Here is a 12879-nt window from a genome sequence, read left to right on the forward strand (position 1 = left end):
ACAGTACACATGAAAGCTATAGAACAAAAAGAAGCAAACTCACTCAGGAAGAGTAGATGCCAGGAAATAATACAAATTGTGGGCTGAAATCAATAAACAGAAAGAAAGAGAACAGTACAAAGAATCAATGAAACAAAGAGTTCATTCTTTGAGAAAGTCAACAAGATAGACAAACCCTATCCAAAATAACCAAAAAGCAGAAAGAGAGCATGCAAATTAAAAAATCAGAAATAAAAAGGGAGACAAAACAACAAACAAAGAGAAAATCCAGAGAATCATCGGGTCATACTTCAAAAACCACATACTTCAATACATTGGAAAAAATCTAAAAGAAATGGAAAGTTTTCTGTATAGGTACCACACAACAAAATTAAATAAAGACCAGATAAATAATTTAAATAGACCTATAACCCCAATGGAAATAGGAGTCATTAAAAGACTCCCAACCAAAAAAAAAGCCTATGACCAGGTGGTTTCAGTGCAAAATTCTACCACAATTTCAAAGAAGAAATAATATCAATACTCTTCAAATTGTTCCACACAATAGAAACAGAAGGAACATTGCCAAACTCTTTCTATGAGGCTACAGTTACCCTGATACCTAAATCACACAAAGGTGCAACAAAGAAAGAAAATTACAGACCAGTCTCCCTCATGAACATTGATGCAAAAATACTCAATAAAATCCTGGCAAACCAAATACTAGAATATAGCAAAAATATCATCCACCATGATCAAATAGACTACATCCCAGAGATGAAGAGATGGTTCAACATATGAAAACCTGTCAATATAATCCACCATATAAACGAACTGAAAGAAAAAAAAAAACATGATCATCTCATTAGATAAAAAATGACAAAATCCAACACCCCTTCATGATAAAGGTCTTGGAGAGATCAGGAATGCAAGGAAAATACCTGAACATAATAAAGGCAATTTACATCAAGTTGACAGTGAACAGTAAATTAAATGGAGAGAAACTCAAAGTGATTCCACTAAAATCAGAAACAAGACAAGGCTGTCCACTCGCCCCATATCTATTCAATATAGTACTCGAAGTTCTAGCTAGAGCAATAAGACAAGGAAAAAAAGTCAAACTTTTAATATTTGCAGATGATATGATAGTATACAAAAGTGACCCCAAAAATTCTACCAAGGAACTCCTACAACTGGTAAACACCTTCAGTAATGTGGCAGAATACAAAATTAACTCAAAAGAAAAATCAGTAGCCTTCCTGTATACAAATGATAAGGGGGCTGAGAAAGAAATCAGAGAAACATCACCCTTTACAATAGTCACAAATAATATAAAATACCTTGGGGTAACTATAACCAAGCAAGTGAAAAAACTGTATGGCAAGAACTTAAATCCTTGAAGAAAGAAATTGCAGAAGACAGAAAATGGAAAGATCCCCCACGTTTATGGATAGGAAGAACCAACATGATAAAATAGGTAATCTTACCAAAAGCAATCTGCAGATTCAATGCAATCCCCATCAAAATACCAACACAATTCTCCACAGACCTGGAAAGAACAATGCTCAACTTCACATGGATAAACCAAAAATCCCAGGATAGCTGAAACAATCCTATACAATAAAGCATCTCTGGAGGCATCACGATCCCTGACCTCAAGCACTACTATATGGCTACAGTAATAAAAACAGCTTGATATTGGCATAAAAACCAACATGTGGACCAATGGAATTGAATTGAAGACACTGACATTAACCCACACACCTATGAACAACCGATTTTTGACAAAGAAGCCAAAACTGTACAATGGAAAAGAGATAGCATCTTCAACAAATGGTACTGCCATAACTGGATGTCAACATATAGAAGATTGCAAATAGACCCTTATCTATCGCCATGCACAAAACTGAAGTCCAAGTGAATCAAAGACCTCAATATAAAACCAGTTACACTAAACCTGATAGAAGAGAAAGTAGGAAATAGTCTTGAACACATTGGCATAGGAGACTACTTCCTAAATATAACAGCAGTAGCACAGACATTGAGAGCAACAATAAATAAATGGAACGTCCTGAAACTGAGAAGCTTCTTTAAGGCAAAGAACACAGTAAATAGAATAAAATGACAGCCTACAGAATGGGAAAAGATCTTCACCAACCGCACATCTGACAGAGGGATGATCTCCAAAATATATAAAGAATTCAAGAAACTAGACATCAAAATACTGAACAATCCAATTTTAAAAGTGGGCTATGGAGCTAAACAGAGAATTCCCAACAGAAGAAACTCAAATGGCCGAAAGACATTTAAGGAATTGCTCAACATCCTAGTCATCAGGGAAATGCAAATCAAAACAACTCTGAGATACCATCTTACACCTGTCAGAATGGCTAAGATCAAAAACATTGACGACAGCTATGTTGGAGAGGATGTAGAGCAAGAGGAACACTCCTCCACTGTTGGTGGCAGTGCAAACTTGTACAGCCACTTTGGAATTTAGTATGGCAGTTTCTCAGAAAATTGGGAATCAATCTTCCTCAAGACCCAGCTATACCACTCTTGGGCATATACCCAAGGAATGTTCAATCATACCACAAGGACACATGCGCTCAACTATGTTCATAGCAGCACTATTTGTAATAGCCAGAACCTGGAAACAACCTAGATGCCCCTCAACTGAAGAATGGATAAAGAAACTGTGGTACATATACACAATGGAGTACTACTCAGCAGAGAAAAACAATGACATCATGAGGTTTGAAGGCAAATGGATGGAATTAGAAAATATCATCCTGAGTGAAGTAACCCAGACTCAGAAAGACAAACATGGTATGTACTCACTCATAAGTGGATACTAGATGTAAAGCAAAGGATAACCAGACTGCAACCCATAGCTCCAGGGAGGCTAGCTAGTAAGGAGGACCCTAGGAAGGACGCATGGATCGCCCAGCAATGGAGAAATAGATGAGGTCTACATGAGCAAACTGGAGGTGAGGTGGGTAATGGAGGGCAAGGGACAGAGGATGAGAGCTTAGGGGAGCCAGAGGCTCAAGCTGGAATGGGAATAGAGTAGGAGAGCAAGGAAAGAGATACCATGATAAATGAAGATACCATGGAAATAGGGAGAAGTAGAGTGCTAGGGAGGTTCCCAGAAATTCACAAGGATGACTCCACCATAGACCACTGGCAGTAGTTGAGAGGGAGCCTGAGCTGGCCTACTCTGGTAAATGGATGGCTGAATACCCTAACTGTCATCATAGAACCGTTATCCAGTGACTGATGGAAGCAGATGCAGAAATCCACAGCTGAGTCCCATGGAGAGCTCCAGGAGTCCAATAGATGAGGGAGAGGAGGGATACCATGAGCAAGAGATATTGAGACCATGACTAGAAAAAGTACAGAGACAACTAGCCAAACTAATGGAAATGCATAGACTGTGGACCAATAGCTGAGGAGCCTCCATGGTACTAGACTAGGCCCTCTGGATAAGCAAGACAGTTGTTTAGCTTGAACTGTATATGGGGCCCCAAGGCAGTGGGATCGGGACTGTCCCTAGTACATGAGCCAGCATTTTGGAGCCTAGTGCCTATGGTAAGACACTTGGCACAGACTTGGTGCAGGTAGGAGGGGCTTGGACCTGCCTCAACTGAATGTACCAGGCTCTGCTGACTCCCCATGGGAGACCTTGCCTTGGAGGAGGTGGGAATAGGGGCTAAGTTGTGGGGGGAAGACTAGGGGCAGGAGGAGGGAGAACTGGGGAATCTGTGGTTCATAAGTAAAATGAATAGAAAATCTCTTAATAAAAAAATAAAAAGACCTGAGGAGCACATAGGAGGACCCCTTCTCTCTTGTTCTCTTGGATAATGAAGGCCAAGCAGCATGAAAGAGTGTGGGACCAGTTCTAAGTCTTCCAGAGACTCTGTGACTGAAATTGCCATATCCCATATCAGTGAGTTGATATCACATATAATCCCTTAATAAATAGATTCATTATTGATAATCTGTGGATTCCCTTTTCCTGCATTAAGGCAGTGAAGGACAGAAAGCTGGTGAAGATGTAATTGATCAAGGAGGGCGTGTTCCAGCCCCAGTAAGCAGCAGAACTTGGCAGATTCAGCAAAGTGGTTCTGGCTTTTGAATTAGGGGTAAAAGAAATAGGTTATAGAATTTACCCCTGAGATTAAGCAAAGATGCTGAGGGCAAGCATGTGTCAAGGGTGTCCCTGAATGGAGGCCTAGTAGAGAGGCCATTTTGTGAAGCAGTGAGGTTAAAGCCTGGATTGCCTTGGAGAACCCAAGATGTTAGAGATGCCAGAGTTGTAGGATACCTGCCAATGAGAGCTGCTAACAGGAGTAGAACCAGCCGAAGAGAAAGAAGTATGTTGCAGTCAACAAAGCTGAATGGAGTTGGAGATCTGGAGAGCATTTTGACATCAGATATGAAGGTACAGGGTTTGGAGTTTTTCCAGCTGGTTTTCTTTCTTGCTTTAGTCCAGTATTCCCTTGCTCCGCTCCCTTCCCTGTGTTTTGAAAGGATAATGTATAACCTATGCCATTATATGTTGGAAGTTTGTGATCTGCTTTTTTATTTTGAATTTACAGGTGATTACAGTTAAGAGACTGCATGAATATGAAAAAGAACTTTGAACTTTAGACTTCAAAACATTGTTGAAAAAAAACATTGTTGAGACTGTGATAGACTATGAGGACTTTTAAAGTTGGACTAAATGCATTTTGCACAATGAAATTGTTATAATCTTATGGGAGCTACGGAGTGGAATGTGGTAGTTTGCAATTGGCCCCCATAATCTCATAGGGAGTGGCACTATTAGGAGTACTTTGTAAGTGTGGCTTTGTTGGAGTGGTATGGCTTTTTTGGAGGAAGTGTGTCACTGTGGTGGCTGGCTTTGAAGTTTCCAATGCTCAGGCTACCACCCAGTGTTTCAGTAGACTTCCTGTAACCTGCAAGATGTAGCACTCTCCGCTGCTCCAGAACCACATCTGCCTACTCTCTGCTGCTCCAGAACCACATCTACCTGCATGCCACCATGCTCTCTGTCATGATGACAATGGACTGAACCTCTGAACTGTAAGTGAGTCACCCCAATTAAATATTTTCTTATAATAGTTGCCATAGTCATGGTGTCGCTACACAGCAATAGACAATCCCTAAGACAATGGCTGATCTCAGTGTAACAGCCTTCATTGAGATTGAGGATCCCAAAGCAGTACAATTTAAGAGGCCTTTGTTCTGGAAAAGAATGAACTAGATTTATTCAGGACAAAGCCATGTCTTCAGGAAACATTATCAAGCAAATAAAGAAAAGATAAATAAAAATCTACTTTCCTGATTTCATTACTATTCTTTTTACCCCCTCTACCTTGGCATTTTTCTGTCATTATAGAAAAAGAAATAATAAATCACCAAGATTGGTACTCAAAACATAGTGTTACCCAGCTACAAAACCTGCAACATACAACAGTGACCTGCCTGCAAGATATACTAGTGCAACAATGGCACAAATTTTGGTAGATTAACCAAATACTTTCTGATTGGATTTAAGACCCACTCCATAAAATGAAATGCATACTGACACTGCTAAAGTGGCCAAGAATATAAGGTAAGATAGGTCTCAGGCTTAGGGGAAAACCTACTGCTATTATTTGGCTAAATAACATGGTAATAAAATGATTACTATACCCATAGATCAGTGCCTTGATCAATCAAATAAACATTTTCTTATAGTAGATGAGAATTAACACAGAAGCTCACAACTGGGCAATGTGCAGAGAGTAAGAGACTTTGGAGCACTCTGTCCCAAATGAGATGTCTTCACAAATCCTTCTTTTCCAGACTCAGGGACCTATATAGAAGAGGAGGCTGTGTGATGGCCAAAAAAACAAAAAAACAAAAAACCCTCTATTTTATGCTGGCCATTCATCTTGGAACTCACTAGCTGTTTGGCTCTGACTCCAGTTCCTGGATTATAAATTCTCAGTAATCCCAGACTCAATGATATCCCCCACACATAAACACAGCCAAAAAAGTATAGCCATGACCATCTACTTGTTATTTGACTGATTTTTTTTGGCTTCTATAACTAGTTTATGCAGATAGCTAAAGATTATTTTGGGTCACCTTGACCACTTAACGTAATAGACCAGTTTTTGCTTGCTTGAGTAGATAATGAAGGTCTTCTAAAGGTTTTCACCATAAGAATCTTTTCCTGACCCCTCTTCCCATGACAATCTCAAGTTTGGCTCAAAGATTGTTGTCCTGATATCAGCTAAACAATAAAACATTTAATTATAATTGGAATGAGTCTATTGCCTTTTTCAAGGTGTCACAAATTCCATAACATTTGGATGCCCCTGCAAGATCCCTGGGAGACCCTAGACTCAGCACCAGGGATCTAGGATAGGCCCCAGTATACTCTGAAGTCCATGGAGCCCAAGACAAATTAAAGGTTGCTAGTAGGTGACAGACTCCAGAGGGATCAAGTCCACCTTGTTAGGCCCCAGGGATCCCATATTGTAATTGCTCCAATTTTACAAATTGAAAGCAAAAACAAAATTAATAATTGCCAACAAATATGCTGAAGTTCAGGCTGATCAGTGACTTGTTTTCTTCTGTTTTGGAGTGCAGACATTTGAAGAGACAAGGGAAGATCAGACAAAATCATAGATCCAGTCTCCAGGGTAGAGTCAATGCCCTACTGTCCTTGTGGTTTTGGTATGTAAATGAAGATGACCACTACATGTCTGAATTCATCTGGCCTTTCCTGCTTGTGTTACTGTGTTGGCTTTCTACATTTTTATCATAGGGAAAAGGGGCCAGCCAAAGAAATATACCCTGACCCTGAATCCAGAGACAGCCAAAGAAACACACCCTGACCCTAAACCAGAGCCAAAGAAACACACCCTGACCCTGAAGCAAAAGCCAAAGAAACACCCTTTGTCCCTGACCAACTGAGCATGAAACCAACCAATCTCTCAGCAGGAAAAACAACCAATCCCTGAGCATGACATCCAACCAATCTCTGAGCTTCTTCAAGCTCAGGGATTGAAATCTGACCAATTCCCACTCTGAAAATCTTCACCCTGGAAAATCTCCATCCCTAAAAAGCCTTATATAAGCCTTGTGTCTGTTCAGTTGGGGGCTGCCCTTTTCCACCCTGGCAGAAGCAGCCACTCTCCTGGATTCCTCCCTCCCAATAAATCTCTTGATTTGCATTTTGGATGAAGACATTCTTTTGCCAGAGCAGAGCAGAGAAGTAATAGACATCTCTGCTGGGAAACTCTTAGCAGAGTAAAGCTGAGCTGAGCTGCCAAGGCTCTCTCAAAGAGGAGAAGGATTGCCACATCCTTCGGGGAGACCATTCCCAACAATCAGGATACCTATCTCTTCACAGATGTAGGTGTAGCCTGACTTCCTGACAGTCAGGATACCTTTCCCTCCAGAGCTGTAACACTTGCATTATCTTTTGTCTGTTGGACTTTTCAAGTTTGTTGCAGAGATGGAAGTCAGACTAAGTACAGCTACATTGCCCCTTAGCTGCAAGCCATATTTTCAGGATTTTCTAGAGGCAGACTTCTCCTGCCTGACTCCACATCAGGCACATCTCTATGTATACCCTTCTGTTTGCAATCCTAATCCCTCCCTCTGCTTCTCAAGAATGCATTTTTTCTGCTTTCTCTGTCTCCCAGCCAGCTCCTTTCTCTGGCCATAGAGCTCTGGCTGTCACCACCCCAACCCTGCCCTTTCCTCCAGGCTGGGATGATACAAGAGTCCCTGTGCACAGCCCTCTCAGGTACCATACACCCTCTATTTCTCTCCTGCTGTTCACTGTGCTGCTGCAGCTGACCTACACCCAGAATTTCTTATCTCTAGCCTTCTTCATTCTCTGCTTGCTCTGGTCTCTCCCTCTGATCACTGGACTTAGTTTTTCAAGGATTCAGTTGTATTTTGGGTATGGATAAGATTGTTTTATATTGTTCTACTTTATTAAAAAGCTGGATATGGACTTGGGATATGGTCTCCCTCTTACAAATCAAGCATGCTTATGTAAAAATGTCCTAGGTCAGAAGCTCATTTGACTCTAGGACAAAGAGAGAAACAAAACATCCCAGGAAAAGTCATTATAAGCTTTTTTTATTCTTCCCTTATATATTACATCTAGGCCACTGTTTCCCCTCCCTCCACTACTCTCAGTCCCTCCCCCCAAACCCACTATACCCCAGACCCGCTCCTCCATGTCCCTTCCCCCAAAGAAAGTGAAGGCCTTCCAGGGATATGAACCAAACTTGGCACAGCAAGTTAAAATAAGACTAGTGACAAACCCTCATATGGGTCTCAAATTCAGGCAAGAGAGTCAGAGATATTCCCCACTCCCACTGTTAGGAGTCCTGCCAGAACACCAATCTACACAACCATAATGTATATGCAGAAGACCTAGTTCAAACCCAGGCAGAGTCTGTGTTTGTCACTTCATTCTTTGTGAGCCCCTATGAGCCCTGCTTAGGTGAATCTATGGGCTATGTTCACTTGATGTCTTTGACCCCTCTGGCTTCTACAATCCTTCCTTCCCCTCTTCTGCAGGATGCTCTTGGCTCCACCTAGTATTTGGCCATGGGTCTCTGCATCTGCTCTCATCAGTTGCTGGGTGACACCTCTCTAATGAAAATTGAGCTATGCGTTGATCTATGACTATAGCAAAATATCATTAGGAATCACTTAATTGACCTTTTTCCCCAGTAATGTTTGTTTCTATCCTGGGTCTTTGGGCTGTCCAGCCTCAAGTTCCTGGCTATCCAGGCAGTGTAAGGCATGAGCTACCTCTCCTGACACAGGCCTCAAGTTGGACCAGTCATTAGTTGGCTGCTCCCACAAATTCTTTATCTCCATTGCACAAGCACATCTTGCAGGCAGGATAGACTGTAGTTTCTGAGGTTTTGTGGCTGGATTGATGTCACAGTCCTACTACTGGAAGCCTTGCCTGGTTAGAAAGGGTAGCTAGTGCTTTCTAATCCCAGGCTTATGACATTAACCTGAGAAGAGCAAAGGCTTAATGTTCCATATTGCTAGTATTACAGAGACCCTGGGTAGACTCTAGCCTCAGCCCACAGGCATTATTCACTCATGTTGGCATGCTTTTTCATCTATCTCTCGAGCTTTGCCATTGAAAAAAAAGGCAAAATCAGTAGAACACTAAAGACAGGAGAAACAGGAGTGACAATGTGTTGAAGAAAGCACCAAGAATATAAGAGGAAGGGGGCAAAGAATGTTCTCTGTTGATAAAGTAATCCCTGTAGACGAAAAATATAAGTTAAAACTTTTCTCTGTAGAGTGACTATGCTAGATATAAAAAAAGAAAAATCTCTTCAGGTTGAGATAAGGACACAAAGCATCTAAATATATATATTGAGTTTGCTAGAACTGCTAAAGCCCTAAACAATGCTGGTACAAATGGTCATGAAGATGGAGAATTTTACAGTGGAGAATCATGACATAGAATGATTAATAACTGGATCCACTCCATGCAGAATTGTGTCAAGTGGAGATAAAGCAAAACTCTTGGTATTTATTTCTCTTTAGGTTTCAGTTGAAAAATGCAAAGTAGAAATCTAGAATAGCTACTTATGAATAGAGAACACTAAGCCCTCAATGAATGTATAAGGTGCCAGGAGGTTCTAAAGTCTGATGATCATACAAAAATATCATTGTGCAAGTTTTGGCAAGCATGAAGAAGCTTTCCTGGGAAATCTCCAATGCCCAATGCCAAGCAATAGTTGCAGCTTGCATGAACATAGGTATGTTGAAACAGCTCAAACAAACAAAAAAGAAGATAAAGAGAGATGGAGAGAGGGAGGTGTGTGTGTGTGTGTGTGTGTGTGTGTGTGTGTGTGTGTGTATGAGAGAGAGAGAGAGAGAGAGAGAGAGAGAGAGAGAGAGAGAGAGAGAGAGAGAGAGATCTGGGAAAGGGGTAATAGAGGAAGAACTCAAGATTTAGGCATGCAACACCATCATCCAGAGCCATGTCTTTCAGAGCTCCCTAGGTATTAGTCTCTTTAAAGAGATCTGGCCTAAGCCAACAAGACTGGTGTTGTATGCCAAATACAAAATCTCAAAATCATGACTATTCAAGTTTATCAAATGTGGGCTGGGAGAGGTGGTTAAGGGTTTAGAGCACTTTCTGTTTTTTGGTTTTTTGTTTTTGTTTTTGTTTTTGTTTTTGTTTTTCGAGACAGGGTTTCTCTGTGTAGCTTTGCGCCTTTCCTGGGACTCACTTGGTAGTCCAGGCTGGCCTCGAACTCACAGAGATCCGCCTGGCTCTGCCTCCTGAGTGCTGGGATTAAAGGCGTGCGCCACCACCGCCCGGCTTTTTTTTTTTTTAAATATTTAATTATTATGTATACAATGTTCTGCCTGCATGTGTCCCTGCAGGTCAGAAGAGGGCACCAGATCTCATTACAGGAGGTTGTGAGCTACCATGTGGTTGCTGGGAATTGAACTCAGGACATCTGGAAGAAGAGTCAGTGCTCTTAACCACTGAGCCATCTCTCCAGCCCACTTTCTGCTTTTATAGAAGACCTGAGTTTGGTTCCAATACCTATAATTAGGAGACTCACAGTGGCCTATAACTTCAGGTCCAAGGGATATAGTCAGAAGTTTTCTACAGTCCCACCAAGCCCCCACAGTCCTGTGGCCTGCTTATAAAATAATCATTCCGAAGCTTATATTAATTATAACTGCTTAGCCATTAGCTCAGGCTTATTACTGACTAGCTCTTATACTTAAATTAACCCATAATTCTTATTTATGTTTAGCCACATGACTTGGTACCTTTTCTCAGTTCTGCCTTATCGTCTTGCTTCCTCTGTGTCTGGTTGGTGACTCCTGACTCTGTCCTTCCTCTTCCCAGAATTCTCCTAGTCTGCTCACCCTGCTTATACTTCTTGCCTGGCTATTGGCTAATCAGTTATAATTCTTACTACATTTGGCACCCAATGTGGGCCTCAAACCCATGACCCTGAGATTAAAAGTCTCATGCTCTACCCACTGAGCTAGTCAGGCTATCTCTTACACTTAAATTAACCCATAATTCTTATCTATGTTTAGCCATGTGGCTTCGTACCTTTTCTCAGTTCTGCCTGGTCATCTTGCTTCCTCTGTTTCTGGCTGGCAGCTCCTGACTCTATCCTTCCTCTTTCCAGAATTCTCCTTATCTGCTTACCCCACCTTTACTTCCTGCCTGGCTACTGGCCAATCAGTGTTTCATTAAACTGGTGTACAAGAGCATTATCCCATAGCAAAGGGATATTTTCTGGCTTATGTGGACACACAGACACAGACACACAGACACACACACACACACACACACTCTTATCAAATATTTTGGTCAAAGAAACAATGTTCTTAGAGACTTGCTGAAAGTAAATGAAGCCCATTGCTCATCTTGGTACTTTAAAACATATCAGCTTACGTTCACAATTAACAAAAAAAAAAAAAAAAGCGCCTCAAAACTCACCCATGTGTCAGCCATGACAGTGTAAGTACTCAACACCCAGTTAAATGGTCCCAGTACTACATTTTGTTACTCTTCTGAGCAGTTTTAAAGAATTTCAAGGACATTCAACTGAAGAAAAATTAATGAGTTTGAACTTGGTGCCAAAATTAGAGTATGAATCCTAGTGCTGCTATGTCCTGGCCTCCTGAATTTTAGCCAAGTAGTTAAAGCTCTCTATGCCTTTGTTTTCTCATCCAAAATGCTGATAGTAACAGTACCTATCTCTTAGGAAAACTGTAAGGACAAAATGAATCACCTACATATAGTCTATAAAACAGCCTCTAAAATATAAAAAGTATTAGCAAATGGTAGCTAGTAGAGGATTGCTACAATTATTATAGTTTGAATAAAGCTTGAATTCCATTCAAAGTGGTAGATGCCTCCACCTAGCATTCATATCTAACATAGTCTCATTCTACTTTGTACTAAGACTGACCCTGCATGTGGTAGAAAGAGGAAGAGCATGATTCTGGGGCCAGACAAGGAAAGGCTTATAGTATTCATCCTGATATTTTTCACTCCATCTTGAACCTGAGATGAGGTGCAAAACATCCAACTATGTTGAGGTCATAATGTTAAGAAGAACCCACAGTAGATCATCTTGAGAAGCCTTGTGGAAGGAAGGAGAGATGCCCTCATCTGAATATTCATATCTATAAAAAAATCATCTTAGTTGTGGCCCTAAATATCATGTCATTATTGCTGCCAAAACTGCACATTTATGAAGCAAACAGATGGTTGCTTTCAGTTGTTTTATTACAAAACAACAAATAACTTATCTATCACTTTACTTTGTGCTTCTTTTTTCTACATATTTTTCTCTATATGTAATTGATGTGGTCTTATTATTTTTGAAGTTCCTATCTCTTTGCCACTTGGAGACCTAACCTACATTCTTTCAAATTTTAAACTTTCTTAAGTTCTTATTGTTTGTGTGTGTGATGTATATATGTGGATGTTCATGCCACAGCACAAATGTGGATGTCAGGAGACAATTTTCAGAAGTCATAGGTGAATTGAAAAAGAATTAAAAAGGAAAAGAAACATGACTGGTCCTAGGTACGGTGGAGGATAAAGTTTATTATAGATATGTGGGAGAGCATGACCAGAGTCAGGGGCATCTGGTAGAATCCAGAGTGTACATGAGTGCTCGCTTCGGCAGCACATATACTAAAATTGGAACGATACAGAGTGTACATGAGCAGACTGAGCTACTCCATGTGAGAAGGAGGGGTGGGGAGAAGGAGAGAGGGGAACCAGGTACAGCAGCTGGGAGGCCCAAAAGAGTAGATGAAAGAAGCAGGTGACCAAAATGGTTAGATTAGATAGGGCTG

The 12879-nt window shown here is 40.9% G+C and overlaps 1 non-coding gene across 1 annotated transcript; it reads right to left on the minus strand.

Moving 5' to 3' along the window:
* Positions 1 to 10979: 10979 nt before the first annotated feature.
* On the minus strand, positions 10980 to 11052 carry Trnak-uuu (transfer RNA lysine (anticodon UUU)). Its single transcript has one exon. It is a non-coding gene; the product is annotated as a tRNA-Lys (tRNA).
* Positions 11053 to 12879: the final 1827 nt, after the last annotated feature.

This window comes from Peromyscus eremicus, unplaced genomic scaffold (assembly GCF_949786415.1).
Source record: "Peromyscus eremicus unplaced genomic scaffold, PerEre_H2_v1 PerEre#2#unplaced_690, whole genome shotgun sequence".
In the NCBI taxonomy this organism is placed as follows: Eukaryota; Metazoa; Chordata; class Mammalia; order Rodentia; family Cricetidae; genus Peromyscus; species Peromyscus eremicus.